At 37.6% G+C, this 22,000-nt stretch overlaps 1 protein-coding gene across 3 annotated transcripts in view; it reads right to left on the bottom strand.

The window, feature by feature from the left end:
• The window catches only part of LOC145676515 (uncharacterized), a 139,093-nt gene extending 127,504 nt beyond the window's left edge, over window positions 1–11,589 (bottom strand). For 2 of the 3 annotated variants that reach the window (XM_081747338.1, XM_081747337.1), the window contains exon 1: window positions 11,424–11,589. The gene's annotated coding sequence lies outside the window, so the exon portion shown is untranslated. Of the gene's footprint in view, window positions 1–7,765; window positions 7,893–11,423 lie in introns of all 3 variants that reach the window. The other variant, XM_081747339.1, reaches the window with a different exon arrangement.
• Between the last annotated feature and the right edge of the window lie 10,411 nt (window positions 11,590–22,000).

Raw genomic sequence — 22,000 nt, 5'->3', positions numbered from 1 at the left:
AACGACTATATAGCAGTGTCGGACTGGAGTTATCAGAGCTAGGTGGAGATGGAAACTTAGAAGGGCGCCTCATGGACAAATTTATGTAAACATTCTGGCTTTTAAAATGACTTTTTAATTTGTTCACAGCATTAAGCATACACAGTTACACACAAAACGACTAGGATGAAATATCGTAAATGTTGCATAGGACAGAATAATCTTATAATTGCAGCCAACAAAAAAGTGAATGCAGGATAGATAAATTAGCAGTAGTCTATCTATTCCAATACAAATAGAAGAAAAAAATACTATTAAGTATAATTGTATGACTATATTAAGTTTCACACCATGAGTGAGGTTTTTGCTATTTCGCTTCCAATAACATTGTAATCTATAGGAAAATTCTGGACATATTCAGTATTAAAAAGCATTACATTTTCTAGTAGACTTTATCCCAAAAGTGATCTCAGTTTTGATTTGATGATCGTCAACATAGAAAACAAGCATTCACGAGTTACCCGGTTAGTTGGAAGAGCCATAACATATCTGTACACACAATATAAATTGCTATAAGTGCTTTCATTTAAAGTCAGCTCATACAAGAGTGTAAACGCACAGTGTATACAGCCATGTTTACAACGGTCAGGATTCAACTGATTCTGATCTTCCGTTTTGTGTTCACTCAATTCATCTTCATTTCCAAAATCAGCTAGGCACTGAACCACATCAAAGTCATTAGTAGAAATATCCTTCAGATTCTTGAAGTAATCTTTGTAATGAATCGCAAATTGTTTGAGTTTGCTTGGCACGGTTTCTTTACACACGCCTGTATTTTCTGCTAATGTTTTCAGGGCTCCATCTGGTAATCCATTTTTGTTTATTTCTTCAAATCTCTTTGGGTCTTCAAGTCAAATCTTCAAGTCAAAGAGGCACAATCTTTAAATGTTCACTTGGAATAAACCTCTCCTCAACACTTGTAAAAGCAGTGTCAAAGCACAAATTATCATAGAAGATTTCTACTTAGAACTTCTTCCACTTGACTTTTTCTTCATCAAAGCAGTTTTCATTAAAAAAAAAGCGCTTTTTACACCGAATACTTTTCGTTGCAAAATCGGCATCTACCCTGAGATGAAGTTCGTTTGCATCCCATTCTCTATTAAGATTTTCCGAAAACATTTTAACGTTTTCATACAGGTGAGAAAATTTATATCTGAGCGACTTTAAAGTGCTAATGTTTGGACCATTTCCCATGCCGTTAAGTAGCCCATCTTTGAGGACAGTGGGTAATTCGAAGTTAGTGTTGTAAGCTCAAATAGCCCTCTTTAAAGAGGTTCTGTCATTAGAGTTTGGACTTTCAACCATTTGCTCTGGCTGTTCTGCTCTCTTTGCACTACTGCATATAATATTAGAATATAAATAAATATTGGGCTTTCGAGCCTCACTTTCAATATCAAATCCAAATATCCTGTCGCAGTAATTAGCAAAATTTTAAACGTTAAATTTGCATACTGTTTTCGTTCTTACAGTGCAGATGATACACTGATCTAGTCAGAAGAGCGACTGTTAACTTTTAACCAAAATAAACTTATAATTTCATAACTATTGAAAATTCTGCCAAACAGAATGTGAAGATGACTTTTAGATATGTTAAACGCAATTACGCATAATTTGGATATTAAAATTCTTAAGAAAATTTTATCAAAAAATATTTCCATTTTTACCTACACATCTATTACTACTGAAGTCAATTACATTAATAAATAACGCCATAAACACTAGAACACACTATTCTTGCCTTAATTAACATCTACTTTCCTACCTGAGACACGCAGGCGCCTTTACACACATACACACACACACAAAAAAAGAAATTAAATTAAATCTTTTAAGTTTTACGTCCCACGATTATGCCGGTTAGGCTTAAGGAGACGGTGATGATTAGAAATGAATGAAATGGTGGAATGAACAAAGTGGGAGAAAACGGGATGACCCCGAGAAAACTCACGAGGACGGTGTTTGTCCACCACAAAGTCCACACGACACAAGCTGGGATCGAACCAGGGACCCCACGCACCGGAGGTGAACGTTCTACAACTGAGCCACCGCGTCCTTACGTTGAGTCTCCACTCTAACACTATAATATTACCACAGTCAAATAACGCAACGAGAGAATGAGTCATAGAGCAGTTACAAAAACCACTTGTGATAATACTAGATCAGACCGAGTTGTTACATATCATCTAGGATATCTGGCAGTGCTGGCACCCGCGAAGAGGAGAGCAGGGCGCTTTCACAGGTTATAGCCTGTAAATAATCTACGCAAAACTCCAATAACTTTGTTCCATATTTACAATAATGGAAATTGTAACTAAAATTGCCTATTTTATTGTGACAAAGGGGCGCCATAAGAGGGTGGGCGCAGGCGGAGATCTTCGCCTCGCCACCATATCCAGTCCGACACTGCTATAGGGGAGAGGGGGTACATTAGTACACTGGGCACATATGTACGAGGTAGATATTTTTCCAGTGTGAAGAGATAAATGGACATCAATTTGGTGTTTACAACATTGGTGACAAACGAACATCTTGAAGCACAGTTGATAAGTGAACACAGCGTTCTTTTCTCTGTGCAGAAAAAAAAAACAACAACATGATTTCTTAGTGCAAAAGTAAGTTTTCACTTATGTCTCTGTAAGCTTATATTTGTAATATGCACTGGATTTTGAAAACTTGTGTATGTTGCTTGAAAGTGTAATTCTTTATAAATAATTTCATTTATGTTCAATTGCTCTGCGTGGAGTAATTTTTCAGTTATAGCAATTAATGATCCTGAAGTTCAGTTGGGGTACATTAGTACACATGCAAGTGGGGTAGATTGGTACGGACCTATGTGCCCCCACTGCTCTGTATCAATCGACCCCTTCCATTTGTAATTATAAAGGTAGACCACTCTTTGTGCATTTCCCATGTGTCACAGTTTTCATTGTGATTAACATCAAGTAGAAAAAGTTACTAATAATATAGGTTATCTCTTGTGTGATCACTTGATTTCCGTAATCAAAGCATAAAAATAAATTAACCAAAATAATATGGAAAACTTTCTTTTGATTATATTTTCGACTTTCCGAAACTATAGGTATAGACGAAAGGTACATATAAACTTTCGAATGGAAAATAGTTTAACCGTTTAGGAACCAAGATAGCAAAAATGTGAAGATTCTTCCCCCAGGTCGTAACCTTGCAACATGCTAGTGATTGCAATAGGCACAATGTCTAACAAAATCAACCTCAAATATATATTTGTACATGGACACTAAAAGCTAGCGTATAGTAAACGTCATATTTATTCGACTTTCAGCAACCCATTTGAAAATTATTCGGCGAAGTTCTTGAAACTTTAATATTATAAAGGTAACCAAGAAAGTTCTGTAGCTTTTTGTGTAGGTCTGTGTTCAATTGCCCCTCACACCATGAGTTGAATGCGAATAGAGATAAGGCGAAGGTCAGTTGTTGGTGTGGGTATATCCAACATAATATCTGGTTGAGGCAGTTCAGTTACACAGTGAACTTGCGTAGGGACAGAGTGAAAATGGGACCTCCACAGAGAGCCTAAGGGCGTGAATGCTGTACGAGTTCAAACTGGGGTCAAACGCAGTTGCAGCGGAACAGAAGATGTGCCAGGCCTTTATATTAGGGTGACGTGACTGCGCGGAAATGCATCGGCAGTTTAACAAGTTTAAGGACACCGACGAAAAACTGGAAGACGCACCAATTGCCGCAAGACCAACACATGTCCAAAATGAAGATACTCAGTTAGCAATTGAGGCGAACAGTAGCCAGACATGTAAGGAACTAGGACTTCAATTAAGTGTGAGTGGAGAAATCATTCGGCAGCACCTCCATCAACTTGGGAAGCACTATAAGTTGGGTCGGTGGCTCCCACATGAATTGACTTAGGGTTAGAAGGCAACGCGGGCAGACACATGTGTTTCTTTGCTGTCTAGGCTGAAGGAGCCATTTCTGGACAGGGTGTTGACATGTGATGAGAAGTGGGTAATGTACAAAGCTCCATGGCGTCGTCATAATTGGTTAGCATCCCATGAACCGGTTCAAAAACAGCCAAAACCAGAACTGCACCAGAAACCAAAGGCCCACCTGTGTGTTTGGAGGACTACTCGCGGCATCGTGCATCGGCAACTGCTAACAGCTGATCAGAGCATCAATACAACTGTGTAGTGTCAGCAGTTAAGCCGTGTTGAAGAAAAACTCAAAACTCTGGAGCCAGCACATCTGAATCGCAAAGGAGTCCTCCTGTTACAGGACAACGTTAAACTGACGTGGCTAGGATGATCCGGGATACCATTCTATGTCTTGGATGGTAAGCACTATTGCTTCTGCCATACTCCCCGGACATTTCACCGTCTGATTATCACCTGTTCCTTTCTTTAGACAATTATCTTAGAGGACGCCAGTTCAAATCCCTAGTAAAGGTGCAAAATGCACTTGATACTTTCTTCGCTTCACGGCCGACCACATTCTACCGCGATGGAATCCATGGCCTTCGAGAACGTTGGCAGAAATGCGCCTATTGGGACTATTTTTAATCCTGCAGGCAGTGGCGTATTTAGGGGTGGCTTCCGGGCTTAAGCCCCCCCCCCCGAAATCTTACTTAGTATAGTAAAGTAAATGAAATAACTTGCAGAATTTTCACATTTCCAGGCAAAGCCCCCCCCCGAAAGTTAGCAAAGCCCCTCCCGAAACAAAATCGTAAATACGCCACTGCCTGCAGGTAAGTCTTAGGTGGCATACCGGTGTTCGAAGATGGTGGGTGAAAAAGCGACAGAACTTTCTTTGTTATCTTTATAACAGCAAAGGACCGCCTTCTTTGCAGACAAAGGGTACCGTTCGAACAAAATATATCATTTTCAGTTAGTAGTTGAGGTATGAAAGATTTCAAAATTTTGTAAACTGTAGGTAGCCCTCGGATTATTTACTTGCATTTTTCCTTATAGAGACAGAACCTCATTTATAGTAATTTTTATTTTCGTAAACAGCTTGCTGAACTTTTAAATGTTGATGAGAACACAAGCAAGCATTATTTTTTATTTTATTTTATTTTTTTGTGACAGGTTGAACTAGATATGTTGAATTACTGAAGATTCTTACAATTGTTGACACTATCTTTATGAAACATGTCTTTATTTTGCATTTTTGCCGCTATAGGTCCTTAAATCTATTGTTAAAATACTTGAGTTCGTGGAAATTTAATAGAATATCTCCAAACACTTCATGGAAAAATAAAACAAAAAATTACGTTATTATCAAAAAGTATGCGTGATATTTCACTTTGCTCGTACCAATCTGCCCCAAGCCAGTACCAATCTGTCCCTACATGGGGAGGATTGGTACAGATTGCAGACTTTTCGTAAAATGTAATTTACTCCAAGTAGGGCATTAGTAGAAACAATATTGTATATACATTCTAAATGTAGCTAAAGAATCACAGTTTAAGTAGAAAAAAATCATATTTCCCAAACTGACGATATGTTCTAAAATCTCAGATAAGTAAAAATCGTACCAATGTCCCCTCCCCTGTCCCCTATAGTATTTTGTTTTACTTTATCTCATCATTAAGTCTTGCACTCCAGTATACGTTCCTTTGCAACGATTCCGAGTTGAGGCCCAGCATTATCTAAATTCACGTAGGATCGTTAGATTGTTGGAAAGATACTTGAAGTAACAGATTGTGAAATCTGGACTAGAAAACAAGAAATAATGGTAAAGACAGCCGAATGTTGCGATGAAATATCACTGAACTAAACCCATCAGGCCGCCCATAGTTCTTCGTGAAGTTTTAACGAAGGAAACTACGAGGGCCATCCGGAAAGTGGTACCCGTTTGGGCCGTATGAAGCGCTAACGACTCGGGGAGCCGCTGGGCAAGGTCAGACCGCGTCAGTGCCTTGTCTGCCTGCTCTGTGCAAGGTTGCGTGACGCTAGCAGTGCCTGTGTTGTGTCTGTGCTCGTTGTGAAGTGAGCCTCCCTCGTTTGAGCTCGTTGTGAATTGAGAACCCCTCCAGTTGTGAAGTGAGGGCCGTGATTAAATTTCTTAATGCACGAAACGTTCGACCTTGTGAAATTCATCGCCAATTAAAGAAGGTGTATGGAGACAATGTAATGGACGAGTCATCTGTTCGGCGCTGGTGTCGCAACTTCAACCTGAGGAGGGGAAGTACACACGAGAGAGCGTTCAGGGAGACCATCTGTCATTACAGACGAACTGCTGAGGTCAGTAGACGAATGCGTGAGGAACGATCGGCGCGTTACAATTGATGAGCTCTGTGAACATTTTCCTAATCTGTCTCGAACAATTGTTCATAAAATTGTCAAAGACCATCGGCATTATTCAAAAATCTGTACAAGGTGGGTCCCTCGTATGCTCACAGATGAGCACAAAACCAAGCGTATGGCTGCAGCACTGACGTTTCTGGGACGTTATTCCGATGAAGGAGACTCTTTCCTGAATCGCTTCATTGCAGGGGACGAAACATGGGTTTGTTATGCATCACCTGAGAGTAAACGACAGTCCATGTAGTGGCATCACGCTCATTCACCAACCAAACCAAGAAAATTCAAGACAATTCCGTCCACCAGGAAACTCATGGCAACCATATTCTGGGATCGACGAGGTGTACTGCTCGTTGATTTTATGGCCCGTGGAGACACAATTAATGCTAATGCGTATTGTGAAACATTAAAGAAATTACGGCGGGCAATACAAAATCGACGGCGAGGTCTGTTGTCTACAGGCGTCATTCTCCTTCATGACAATGCCAGGCCCCATGCAGCTGCGAAAACACAACAACTTCTGCACCAATTCAAGTGGGAAACCTCCGACCATCCACCGTATAGCCCTGGCTTGGCCCCTTCGGATTTTCATCTCTTTACGAAGCTTAAAGTCTTTCTGGCGGGAAAAAGATTTGACAGCGATGAAGAACTTAAACGAGGCATGACTACGTATCTCAATACGCTGGCGGCGGAGGACTATGACGCTGGAATACAAAACCTCGTCACACGGTATGAAAAATGCCTCAATTTACTTGGTGATTATGTGGAGAAGTAGTATAAAGTATGGTCTTTCCAATAAAAATGTGTATATTTGTTAATATGTACTACTGTGCCTTTATTGCACAAACGGGTACCACTTTCCGGATGGCCCTCATATTTATGTTAAAGAAACAATTCACTGAGTGTACTATTTCTTTGGCCGGAAGGCCAGTTGTCACAGAATATCAACCTAATCGGAGTACAGCCATCCTTTCCTCCTATGACGTCATCTCCAAGGACATCTTGATCTTTTTTCTCTCTACGTACTTTAACGTACGTACATTGCGTAACTGTTTTTATCACGGCGAGAACTAACTTCTATTACTAGTTAAATATTCCGAGTTTTTGCTCTTTCAAATCCATTTTAAATATATTTACTTTTACTGAGAACAAAGAATCAACCAGATATGTCGATTTAGAAATGTATCTAATAGATATATGGTTTTAAATACTGATAGAACACGATGATTATAATTTAGAGTAATTTATATTTTCTGTTCTCAAATCTCTGTCCACAATTGTTTTCTTTCTTTCCTTTTATTCCACCATAAAATCTCCAGTAGTGGTCAGTGGTTTATAAAATTAAGGGGGTAGACTACTAAATATTTTTCAAAAGCTAACAATTTTTCTTTTGCCAGTTATTCGAAAGTGAAAATAGAAAATGAAATGTAACTTACCTCAATAATAGATAATATTATTCTACACCCGAAAATACGAATCAGAAGAATTTTCAGTGTTGCCATCCATAGAAATTACAGTGTGGTCAGAATTTGAATTACCCAAAAATCTAGGTTATGGCAGCAACTAGAAAAATGAAATCAACGGCAATTGATGACTTATCATGCTGTCTATGTCCTTGTTAACTACTTTTTAAATAATATTTGTATTTTAATTCTACTATTTATTAAAAATTATTTATTTTGTACTCTTTATTACAAAACAAATACAAATATTATTTAAAAAGTAGTTAACAAGGAACACAGACAGCATGATATGTCATCAATTGTTGTTGAGTTCATTTTTCTAGTCGCTGCCATTAAACTAGATTTTTGGGTAATTCCAATTCTGATCACACTGTAATTTCTATGGATGGCAACACTGAAAATTCTTCTGATTCGTATTTTCGGGTGTAGAATAACATGATCTATTATTGAGGTAAGTTACATTTCATTATCTTTTTTCATTTACGAATCACTGGCGAAAGGAAAATTGTTAGCTTTTGAAAAATATTTAGTAGTCTGTCCCCTTAATGTACAGTCATTATACTTTTGTATACTTCTGAAGAATGCAATAATTGTTGGTGAAATATTTATCCACAACCTGTTCTATCTGTGGTCGTTTCAGGTAGTTTTTCTGGGATATGAAAAGTAGCACAGCGAAAATACTGGCGGAATCCTTTTTGAGTAAGAACACAAATACGGCGCTAAGGAAATTTCAAGGTTCCAGGGAAATCATTACTAATTTCGACCCTTGACACTAGAGGAAGTAGAGCTACTAAACTTAGTGAGCTTTTGTAGGACTTTCTGTAACCAGGCCTGGAAAACGCTCAAACAAATAATACTTCTTGCTATTTACAATAGTAATTTGGAGTGAAGACTATCAGAAACACTTTGCAATAATATATATAAAACTAAATATCAGGAACACATTGCAAGCGGGCGTAAAGTATCAGTTACCTTTCTTGATTTGCAATCTAGGGATTCCTAATTCGAATCCGATACCTCACACCATCCTAACACAGGCCAGTTCTTTCACCAGGCGAATGTCGAGATAGTCTTTAAATGTTGGCCTTGATAGACTTCCTTTCCCGTTGCTATTCTTCTTTCGCCTCTCATGAAAACTCGGCTCGTTAGCAGTGTATGGAAATTTCTTTCATATAAAAAAGAACCAAATTGTTATTGGCTGAGTGATATATTTCATGTACACAAAAATCATAAAATTGAAAACGATAGATTCAGAATCCATCTCATGAGAATAGTTAAGCTCCTTTAAATTTTATCACTGTTTCGAAGATACAAGGCGATATTCAGAACAAATCAGGTTATTTTTTAAGTATGGGCAGTGTCACGTGTACCCCACGTAAAGGAATTTGATTCGTCTAGCGTGATATTGTCACAATATTGAACCAGGAAGTGGTAGCATATTTTTACCACTTCCGGTTTTAGTACGGAGATTAAAGTAGAGTTAGAATATATTCTTGGGACTCTTAATTAATTACAGAAAACCGCTTCTCGCTATGCATTACCACTTTTACTCAATAGCGACCAACGTTAAAATTAGAAGTGGTAGAGGGTTAAGAGAGAAGATAGTACCTATTCTTAGAATGTTCAATTGATTTCTTAAAAAAAAAAAAAAAAAAAAAAAAACTTCTCCCTATCTCTTATAGTTCTTGCTTGATATAAATCAATATTGAAACCGGAAGTTGCTCACTTCCGGTTTTAGAAGAGAGTTAATGATGGAGATGAAAAATGTTCTTGGGACGGTTAATCCAGGGGTGCCCACAAGGGGGGGCTATGACGCAAAGTGCGTCATTGAAATATTTGGGGGGTAAAAATTTGTATAAATATGTTTGAGGGGTGTAAAAATTAATCGAAAAGAAGATTTTTTCATGGAAGAACACCTACGGATAGACAATTGGGGGGTGCGTCATAGACATAAGGGGGGGGGGCACCACTGGTTAATCTATTGTATGAAACCGTTTCTCGCTATACATACGATTGCCGTCTTTTGCTCAATAGTGATCAGTGTTAAAACAGGAAATTGGTGATTGCTACCTCTTCAGGTTTCAAATATTAGTCTATCAGCAAACTCGTCTCCAAACTTTTAACCTTCTCCGTTCTGGTCAAAATTCATGGAGTTCCGTTAAGTAGTTTCTGAGATATCCTTGTTTCCTGGATGAACGGACACGCGGACAAAATAAGGGTTTTTTGTGAACTCAGTGGTGGATTTAGCACGGGGCCTAGGCCTCGTAGATTTTGAGTGACAAAAGTAGTCTTCAACAAATAGAGGTTCACAGGGCACTTCCACTTTCAGGATAACATTAAGGGGGCAGACTACTAAATATATTTCAAAAGCTAAAAATTTTTTCTTTTGCCCATTTTTCGTAAGTGAAAAGAGATAATGAAATGTAACTTACAATAATAATAATAAATAATGTTATTCTACATCGGAAAATATGAATAGGAAAAATTTTTAGTGTTGCCATCCCTAGAAATTACAGTGTGACCAGAATTTGAATTACCCAAATATCTAGGTAAAGGCAACGACTAGAAAAATGAACTCAACGATAATTGATGACTTATCGTGCTGTCTTTGTTCCTTGTTATCTACTTTTTAAATAATATTTGTATTTATTTTGTAACAACTTGTGTGGTCTGCCCCATTAATAGTGGCGAGTCGTATACAGGCCCACAAACAGCCACAGGGGTTTGGGGGGGGCATGAATATGTTAGGAGGAGCAAGTCATTAAACATTCTTTTACCAATAGCTAAATTGTGTTTTTTGTATTATTAATAGCATTTTGTGTTAAGATCCGAAGGGGCCACGAAAAGTTTTGGGGGCCAGGCACCCCAAGCCCCCTCTGGTTGAGGGCCTGGTTGTATATTTATAGTTAACATTTATTTTCTCCGACAATTTCTAACTTGAATGTAAATTAAGATTTTTTTGCCATATAAAGCGCAATGTCTTGTGACTAATCTGACTGTACCTGTAAATGCCTACAATTTATTAATTGCTAATTCGTACTTCATGTCTAATTGTAACATACGAAAGGAGTTATCCATGTTTTAATTCCTAGTTACTATTAATGAAGTGCGTAAACAGATTTCAAAGTAAAATTGTTAGGTTTCATGATATATTTATCAACGTGTAGGTTCTGGCTGCCCCTCAACCCAGTTTTTAGCTTCTAGATCCGCCACTGTTTAAACTCCTTAAAAATATGCAAGCAAACATAAACATAAGCAAGAACCTATTAGAAACAGTCGATAATTGCTTATAATATAACTTAAAAGGACTTAAGAGGAACGTTATATTCTCAACATCATCCGTGGAGAAATCTTCACTCTTGTCTTCTCTAATGCTCATACTTTTCGAGGAAGCATATGTACTCATCAGAGAACATGCTAACCTGACATATAACTGAGAACTTAAGTGAATTGGAAGGATGTTCCTGCCAGCTGGCCTGACAGAAGTATTTTTGGACGTGAACAAAATAGCACAGGGGGAGAGCAACGGGTAAAAACAAGCATGCACACAATTTGAGAAAAGCAACCTGTTGCAATGGCTACTGAAATATTCTTTTTAACAAAAATAATAAATGCCAATAAAAATACTTACAATCACGGTAATGTCTTGCTTTTCATGTAACTAGAGATGTTTTCTTCTATAATCATCAACTTAAGATAAATTTAACATTTCGTAAACAAGATTTTATCTCCTTTGAGAAAACAGACGTTTTTACACAGAGCTCAGCTGATTCTGTTTGTTTGTATACGCTGTAGTAGCAGACGATATCGAACGATGTCAATCTGCGCAAGTTCGTTAGTACTTGGTAAATACTGTAGGTAGATGCCTTGTGCTGCCATCTTTCCCTAAAATATTGAAACACTTGTTCGCAGTTAAAAGGATAGTGCTCATGGTAACTGATGTGTCAATGTGTATTCATTATACTACGAAAATATGTACTCAGTTCCTTATTAAAACAATCATATTTCTTAAAAGTAACTCAATAGGTGTAAGAGATACCGAGAAACGGTTTCTTGCAGTGGATTTAGGATCCCAAGTATGGTTCCATCTCCTCCTTTAATCCTATATTTAAACCGAAAGAAGTAAAAGAAATCAACCATTTCCGGTTTCAATATTTATCATCATAGAAAAAGATAACAATTGATATCGACAAGCGTCTTTTTGCAATCGATTCAGCGTCTCAGGAAAACATATCATCTCCACCCCCAAAACTACAAAAACCGGAGTTGGTTGAAATTTACCAGTATTCCCGGTTGCAATATTTATTTTCATAGGGCAGAAACGATAACAGATATCGAAGATCATTTAATTGGAATCGATTCAGCGTCTCTGACAATATAGGCTCTATCTCATCAGTTAACTGTCTCTTCAAACTAGTGGTGGGCACAAACTCCGGGTTTTCGGTTTTCGGACTTTAAAAAAAAACCGAAACGGGGCTTTGAAAATTTTCAGGGAAACGATTTTTCACCGAAACCTGTTTTCACCAAACTGGTTCCGGTTTTCTTCAAAACTGGTTTCGGTTTTCTTCAAAACCGATTATCGGTTTTCTCCAAAACCGGTTTGGTTCGGGTTTCTTCAAAACCCGTGGCGTTTTTCTCCAAAACCGGTTTCAGTTTTTCCAAAACAGATGCTTCGTTGTTCTTCGGAAACCGATTCTGTTTCCACAGAAATAGTTTTTTTTCAAAACAGTTTTAACCGAAAGCGGTTTTGGAGAAAACTGAAATCGGTTCCGGTGAAAAACCGAACCTGTTTATGGAGAAAACCCAGACCAGTTTCGGTGAAAAACCAAAAACGGTTTTGGAGAAAGCGGAATACGGTTTCGGTGAAAACCCGAATCGGATTTTGGTGAATATGTCAGTTTATTGGGTTTCTGTTTTTGTAGAAGCCGGTTTCCGGTTTTTATTTAAAAAAAACAGGTTTTGCCCACCCCTAATTCAAACCGGAAGGATAGAAACCAACCATTTCCAATTGCAATGTTCATTGCCATAATAAAAACAGTAATTGATAGAGACGAGCGATTTCTGTAATCGTTTCAGCGTATCAAGACAACACATTATCGTCACCCACAACATTCTATTGAAACCAAAAGTGGTTGAAATTTACTAGTTCTATGGGTTTCAATGTTAAGTTCCATAGAGCGAAAACTGTAATAGATATTAAAAAGCTTTTCTTTTTTCACAACCGATCCAACGTCCAGAAAATGTAAAGAAAGAAGATTAATTGGAAATGAAAACAACAATATAGTGAATTAGGATTAAGATTTAGAATTGATGATTTAACTAACTCTATGACCTATGGAACCCGTGGGTTCCATGCCACATGTACAAGCACTTTCCATTGACTTCTGTCCTTAGCCAACAGGATCCAGTTTCTACTTTGTATTCCTATTTTTGCGAGATTCATCTTAATATTGACCTCCCATCTGCGTCTAGGTCTTCCTATTGGCCTTTTTCCGATTAAATTTCCAGTTAAAATTTTGAACACATTCCTACTTTTTTCCACTCTGGCTACATGATGTGCCAAATGAGCCTCATACACTTGATGATCCTAACAATCACTGATTGGGTAAATTGTATAAATTTTGCAGTTCCTTATTATGAAATTTCCACCATTTTCCCATTCCCATCCATCTTGGGTCCGAATATTTGTCTTACTATTTTATTCACAAATACTTTAAGTCTGCGATCTTTCCTCAAAGTAAGCAACCTAGTTTCGTAACCATACAACACAACAGGCATGATTATCCTTTTATACATTTTTAGCTTCAAATTCCTCAATAGAATTCGGGAAGACAAAAAATTTTGAACATACCGTATTAGTAACACGAATTCCCTGCTTTCAGTCGACATTTAATATCTTCGTGGATGTGGTTTTTAATATTGATCTTAGATATTTGCAACTATCAACTTTGTCAAAAATATTATTTGACATTTTGAAGTATCCATAATTTGCAGTATTATGATAACGGTGAATTTGTATTTAGTTGTTCCTGCATTTACTTCTAAACCCATGTCCCTACAAGCGTTTAACAAAACCTCGACACTTTTTCTATTTTTCTCCTATACCCCTATAAGATTTACATAATCAGCATACGCCATAACTCGTGAATACCTGGACCTGGTTGCTATCTTTGATTTTCCTTATGGGGTATTCCAGAACAAAGCTGAATAATAACGGCGACAACGCATCCCCTTGTTTCAGGCCATTCTCGATGTGAAAGTTCGTAATCAAGTATTACCCTACTCCGACTTTACTTTGGGATTCATTTAAACAAATTTTAATTAAACTAACTAGCTTTCTCGGTATACCGAATTCAGTAAGAATGTTGAACAATATTTCCCTCTTAACCAAGTCGTGGGCCTGTCTAAAGCCATGATGAACCGGGGGTATTGTATTTCCATTTCTTTTCGAGTATTTGTCGAATTGTAAATATCTGGTCGATAGTCGATTGATTTCACCTAAACTAATAATCTGCAATAATTTCATCTGGGTATGGGATCAATCTTGTTAACAAAATGTTTGAGAGGATTTTATAGGAAGTAGACAGAAGGAAGACGCGCCTCGGTAGTTATGTCGCCTTTCTTGTGAATCGGAACAATGATAAATTCCTCCCACTCTTGTGGCAACTCCTCTTTGCTCCAAATGAGGAGAATTAGTTTGTGGATCTCGTTCCACAATATTTTCCCTCGTCTACTCCCGGAAATTTGTATTTCTTTAATTTCTTGATAGTAATTTCTATTTCTGTTCGATTAGGCACTGTAATATATGGTTATGCTATGTTCATTTCACTTCCTCTCCTCGAACATTAGTTTTTGGCTGCGTGTTAAGGAAATCGTGAAAGAAATATTTCCATCTATTTAAAATGCTATCAATATCAGTGAGAATTGCTCCGGGTTGATAGCCTTTCTTAAATTCGTTGATGCTCTCATACATGTCCCAAATGTTTTTTGTTTCAAAGATGTGAGTTTCTTTGTTCTAAAAGTTTTGAAAGTTTCCCGCCTGATAACAACGAAATTCTGTATAGTTATATCGTTCGGATTTTGTAGCAAACACAGATTTTCCTGTTTTCGCTTCTCTATTAGTTTAGTGTATTCCTGGTAGAAGTATGATTGGTTCCTATATATTTCCGCATGCCCCAATTTTTCTTTTGCTGAAATTTTAATGCTCTCCCAAATTTCAACCGAAGTATCCACCTAGTTCTTTCCTAACTTTCTAAAATCAAGGATCTATTTCCCATTTACTATTCCCTCTGAACTGGCTCTCCTCTAATTTCTTTAAATTAAACCTCCTTGTTTTCAGCTGCTGAATACTTGCTTTCTTCAATGATAATTTCACTCTTATCACTGCTACGAGGTAGTGATCAGTGTCACATTCAGCTATGCTAGAATTAATTATGCTAGACTGTCTTCTTCTATTTACTAACACGTGATCAAAGTTCACGAGTCTAACACCGTTGTGAAGTTACGATAACTTTACGTTATTGCCTATATAAGCTTATGCATGTATTTTCCTTGTTATTATCCCTCGGAGAAAGGTCACTGAAAGCGCAACCGCTTTGCCTGGCGTTTGTAGTTTTCTGCTGGTAATTCACTGATTAGTGTCCAGCAGTAATCGGCTAACATTGATGCACTTCACTTTCACTGGTATCTCATTTCCACGTCCGAAATTTGCTGGTGGAAGAGTTCCTCGTGCTCGTCGCTAACAGCACCATAGTCGTTAGGAAAGAAGTCCTTTTGGGAATCTAAGAAATGTAACTTCGAGGACATTGCACCCCAGTCTACCGCAGCAGTGCCGAAGATTTGCCACCCGATACTTACAGTTTCCTGCCCTATTATTGCCTAGAAAAGTTCGTTGACATTTAAACAAAAGCAGGTGGGACAGGAACAGGCACTCCGTCTGCGGGAGGCACTGATCGCATGGCCGACGGTATGTTAGCATATATGAAGAAAGATTTATCGTCTTGGAAATACCATGTTAATGAAGTTGTCATATAAAAGTAACAATCATTGATATGGTTTGGTGATTCTCGTCAGATCATGGGAATAGCAAAGCCCATGGGAGATCCTTTACGATTCAACCACGAATGAAAACTCGAGGTACAAAATTGCAATATACCTGAGGAGCCATGAGCTTGTCGTGGTCCCTGATTTCACAGTCCAAGTACGGTCTGTACGCGTTCCTAATATATGGCGTTATTAGTCTCCTTTGCGATCTCAGTCTAGCCTGTCTGCTCTGTAGCAAAAATTGTCAGCACTGTTTACATATTTGCAAGGCATAATGAATCACAGCAATTAGTGACCACACATACTAACTACACTTCAGTAATACCTTTTTCCAGAACACGAGCAGAACACAATCTGTAACAAACTGAAACTACGCTTAAAGGAAACATGCTCCGCTCCTCCATTCTTCTCCCCCTTTCCCTCCCCTAGTTGCTATGCTATAAAAATAGCAACAAAATACACATAGCTATGGTTGCCTGTAGGAAACTTTGTCAGTCTGTCTACCATCATCGAGATTTCAAAGCCTAATGGGAAGGGATTGACAATGAATGCTAATAAAATACGTATAATACTTATAATTAAATGTGCCCCCCCTTTACCTTGGAAACGAGAGCTAATTCGAGTTTTTCATTGTCATTTTCGTTATCAGCGTGGTCGATATAGTTAACAAACATTTATTTCATTCCAGTTACATTTTCACTGTTGGCTAGTGTTATATTAGATGGCAACTGTCGCCGATCATTTGAAAGTGAATATGGAAGAAAGTAAATAGACACTCGTCATTTTGTTATAAAATTACATGGGGAGCAGATTTTATCTGATTCCAAACGGTTATCGTCGAATATACGCGGTTATTGAGCACTCTGATTAACCAAATTCAAAAGACATCAACAATTTCTACAAGCGTCGTTCTTTTCATCGTCTCCCTGGCCGTCGGAAAAGCACGCGGCTAGTAATCCAAATGTTGGTGGTTCGCGCCCACCCTCAGGTAGCTACATTTTTTTTACTTGTTTAAAGTGTTTTTAGACTCACCTTAATGTAAACACATTACGCATATAAGCTATTTAACATATTTTTGGGGAGTACTTTTCTGGTTCATTGACGCTTACGGCATGAGGAACATACCTAGAACATACTAGGCACGTTCCCCAGGTACATGTCAGGCATGTGCCTAGGAGCGGACATAGACTGTACCTACCACTTGCCGTCCATGTGATTTTACTCTTAGAGGTACGTACACTCATGTCCAAAATTATTGTCGCATGTCTTTAAATCTGTTGTAGGAATATAATTTGATAATGAATTCGCGCGGTATTTATTATAATGTTAGTAGGTGTATAATCGGCAAAGACATGTATGTGGCAAATTTCATGTCAAAACAGCAGTACATAAGAACAATAAAACGAAAATAAAACTTTCTTGTCCATTTAGCAACATTTTGTTTTACTCATTCTAATTTTCGTATTTATAATTCTTTTCCTATGAAATTTACCACAAATATACATTTCCCGATTATATACATAGTATCAGCATTAAAAGTACTCTGCAAAATCATTATCAAATTATATTCTTATAAGAAGACAGTTATAGATATGCGACAATCATTTTGGACATGAGTGTACATAAGGCACATACTGGACACATTCCCATGTACCTGAGGGAACATGATAGGCATATGCCTTCTGTGTAATTATTCTGTTAGGGCTACTAGGTCCATCCTGTATTTCTCTAACTCACTCGTTACGGATTTTAACGCGCCTGCTCTATAAAGACTTCTAATATCCTGTGTTCCAAATCTCATGTCCATTTTCTTTTGTTGAGGTCGTGCCAAGTTATCAGCCCTTGTCCGAAGCTTTTGTAAATGTTTCTGAAGTGCCATTTTTTTACAGGATGAGGTTGTTAGCCTTACCCAAACCCTCAAGCTGGAGGAACACTCCTTGTTGTCTGTTCCCGACTGCTTATTCAGTATATACGCTGCTAATTTCTATATCTGGAGATCTTTTCCTTGATCCACAATTTGAGGACTCGCCATGCCGTGGTAACAGGAACCTATGTTACATGGAAAATTAACGATCAATGGAACGAATTATTGAAAAGACTTAAGAATTATTGTTTATATTCGTGTTATTGGGTTATTTGTATACATTTCCAAGGATAGAGCAACGGGAAAGAGATTGAAGTTTTTAAACTTTGTTTTCTGTAAAGGGATTGGTTGTTAGGGAGCCAATCAGAGAGCAGCTTGCCGCTTAGGTGTGTCGTTCATAAGATCTGTATGTTGCTTATGTGTTATACTGTGTCTGATGAGTGAAAGCTCCTGATAGGTACAGAGCAGTATTGGCTAATTACACGTCATATAAAGTTTTCTACGTGATTCATAAAATACCCGTAAAACACAGAAAATGTCTAAAGTACGTAGAAAACTCTTAGAATCAAGTCTTCAAATTAGAGTATAAAGTTTTCCGTGCTGAATACTACTATATTTGGCTTGGCACGAAGAAAAAGGCCTCCCAAAATTGTATGCGCTCTCGCTACATTTTGAATTTTATAAACTGCCATATTGACTTCGTAAAGCAATAAACCTGTATAAATATTATGCAGCTACGCGCTGCATATATTCTACTTCATAGTCTCTTTACCAATATAAACTCTGAAAATTCACTTTGCTTCAGTTAATGGGACTAGCAAGTTTGAAGAAATTGTATTTTGTGCTCTACTTTTGAATAGTTTTAGTTATTTTTTTTTTAACTACACTCATGAGCAATTGAATTAGAGATATGTGGCTAGTAGCGTGTAGCACCCTGTTTTGCCTTGATGACGATGATGATGCAGCAGCCGAAATGCTACTGATTCATGATCGCTACATAGTCTCCCATAACCCAGAAAGATTGATCAGAGGAGGGCCCTGGGTACGCACATCCCTCTTGAGAGCATTACAAATATGCTGAATAAAAATTATTTCGTGGCTCCTTCGAAAAAAAAATGAAATGAAATCTTTCAGTTTTATGTCCCACGATTATGTCGGCCAGGCGGTAGGAGATGGTGATGGGGGCTCCTTAGGACACAGGAAAACATCTTTACTTCGTGGAGTGTTCATCGAACCATTTAGCCATAATTCGGGAGCTATGGACAAAGTTTGTTGTAGGTACAAGACGCTTTCAGGATATTGGAGGCGAAGAAAGAGGTAAACATGATCTTGCGGCAGGTTCCTGTAATATTCGCTGGTGAAGGACGTTATCTGATGTATCAAGGGTACCATTTCATTCCACGTGGACAATCTCCGTACGAAGATACTACCATCACCAACCTACCCTGATGACAAGACGGATCTATTACCTCATGTGCTGACGACGTACTCGTACCCTCATATTTTTAATGTTAAATACTTAATAAACCAACTTTGAAACAATTACTTGTGTATATTCCAACAACCAATACAAACCATTCTTATGTAGCTCATGTATCGTAGTGTGGACCAATTAAAATAGAGTACAAAATTACATTTTTTTTCACAAGAGATTGCTAATTATAAAAGGAAAAAACACCAATTACAGCTGACCAAGTTTCAGCCAGCATTGTAATTTGAGGTAATATAATACTTATTTATATTCATCTTCATAAAATAAACATTATAAATTGTGTAAAAATTACTTTACTTGGATTTATTCTACTTCGTTTTTGTAATGACATGTACAACTACTTATACGAAGGATAGTTTCTATGGGTATGTTGCAATAATGTCTTCCTAGATAAACTACTCTCGCACTTGGAAAATGGGATTCTGACAACGATTCCGGATATAAACCCGGTGTATTTGCGGCGTGAAGAATTAGATGAGGAATGAAAATTACTCTCCATATCTTTATGAATACAACGTCGACATTTTAATAACATTTATTTATGTTCTTTTAGGGTTTAGGGTTTAGATTTCTGGGTTTGGGCATCTAAGGCCATTTAGCCCTTCACTTTTTGAGGTATGACATCCCTCGGCGGGAAAAGTAAGGAAGAAGGGATTGGAGAAGAAAGGAAGCGGCCTGGGACCTATAAGTTAGGTACCACCCAGTAGGTAAGGGGAACATATCTTAGCTTTTTGGTAATTGAAGTAATTAGTTTTTGTAATTGAAGTCGTGAAAGAGTATGACGTATGTAATGACTGCAATTATTTTGGATTGATAACGCGTGGCAGATGGTGCCGCTGGCGCCATTACTGTCTGGTTATGCCGCGACTGTCCTTTATACTTTTGCCGCCCGCCCGCTTTGTATATATGCCGATTGGTAGCCGTGGACGCTAGTGGTATTTTCTTTTATAGATACCGGCAGACTTTGTATATTACCGACTGTTCGACAGCTGCGCTGTATTGAACGTTAGCTTTGCGCTGGCGCCATTATCGAAGTAAATGGTCGCCTGTTTTTTCGGGAAAACAGGTCATGTGGCAGCTGTGCGTTTAGAGAAACGTAGAACGGTCAACTCTGAATGGTACACAACAATTTGTTTGCCGGAGGTCTTCGGTCAAATACGGAAAACAAACAAGCGCCGTCGGATCATTCTTAATCAAGACAATGCGAGCTCTCACACATCTCGTCTAATAACCGATTATTTGAACACTCAAAAAATCGAATTGATGGGTCATCCACCGTAAAGTCCTGATTTGGCACCCAATGACTTCTTCTTGTTCCCGGATGTCAAGAAGAAATTGTGTGGACAACGATTTTCGTCGGCGGAAGAAGCCGCTAATGCTTCAAAAACCATATTATGGACGTGTCTCAAGAAGATTGGAAAAAATGCTTTGACAAGTGGTTCGAACGAATGCAAAAGTGTATTGATCATAAATGAGATTATTTCGAAAAAAAAAATCAATTTTCAATGACACATTACTTTTTCTTCATTGTTAGGCTCAAAAATATAAATAGTGGCCCTCGTAAGACGTGTTCAATCCAATTGGCCTTCCTATGAAGGATGCTGGCTAGAAGTGTACTCTTCTGTCCATTTTATCTTCGCCATTTCCCCCAACACCACAATCTAATTTTCTGTCCTGTATGAATGTACAGAAAGCTCATTTATTTGTTCTATATTTGCTTGCTGATGTCAGCAGTTTAAATCTTTAAGGCCTGATTGTGACAAAGAGGATATTCTCACTTTATATCGTCCTTCTCGAGATAAAGGGGTGCATCTCATTTTCTTAATTTTACCAGGAGACGACTTTAAACCTTTTCTCATTTTTTATTATATCGTCTTCTTTTAAAATTTCGTTTGATATCCTTCTTTCAGGTATATAACTTACGAGATCAAATTAAATTTCAAAAGAAGACGATAGAATAACCAATGAGAAAAAGTTTAAAATTATCTCCTGGAAAAGTTAAGAAAATGAGATACGCCTCTTTGTCTCGAGAGGGACGATATGTGGTGGAAGAGCTGTAACATCAGACGCTCTGAACGGCTCTTTGGATGAGATAGTGAACCGTTGCTCACTAGAAATTAGTGACGGTTCTTTGGGAGTCTTATGAACTTCCCGATATAGGCCTATCTAGTAACCAATAATTAAGTGTACTATTACAAAGCTTAACGTATTTTAATTCCCATAATAACTTATAAAAGCATATAAGTTTACAGCTTTGCTTTCTGTTATTATTAATATTATTATTATTATTATTATTATTATTATTATTATTATTATTATTATTATTATTATTATTATTATTATTATTATTTTGTTTGACAACGCGCATCCTGTATTTATAGTGTGAAATCTGTCAACTTTATGTTATTCATCTCAAAATAACATGGTCTAGGATTGAAGTTGTGACCCATCACACCAGAGGTGAGAGCTCTGATCCACCGTGGCCCTATTTTCCCATTATAGTTAATATCGTCATATGAGAAGCTAATACTTGGCTTAGCGTGTATGTTATTTCCTTCTATGTATGCATGTGTTCTATTTGCTGCTTTTATTACGTTATGTTTTAAAAATGTGATATGGCAAACGTATTGTCAATTTATAAAAATGGGTAACAATAAAAACCGGTTGTTTCAACCAAAATCGCGTTTTGTAAGGTATGTACGTGTTTAATATCAGACACTTACCCGACTTTACAAGGGTCATTGAAACTGAAATGAGGGTAAAGGAAAATAGTTTAGAAGTGAAGATTCAGGTCAAATATGTCATAAAC

This window comes from Thermobia domestica, unplaced genomic scaffold, assembly GCF_964235325.1.
Source record: "Thermobia domestica unplaced genomic scaffold, izTheDome1.hap1.1 HAP1_SCAFFOLD_189, whole genome shotgun sequence".
In the NCBI taxonomy this organism is placed as follows: Eukaryota; Metazoa; Arthropoda; class Insecta; order Zygentoma; family Lepismatidae; genus Thermobia; species Thermobia domestica.
Note: the sequence above shows the minus strand (reverse complement) of the source record. Positions and strands in the feature narration are given on the sequence as shown.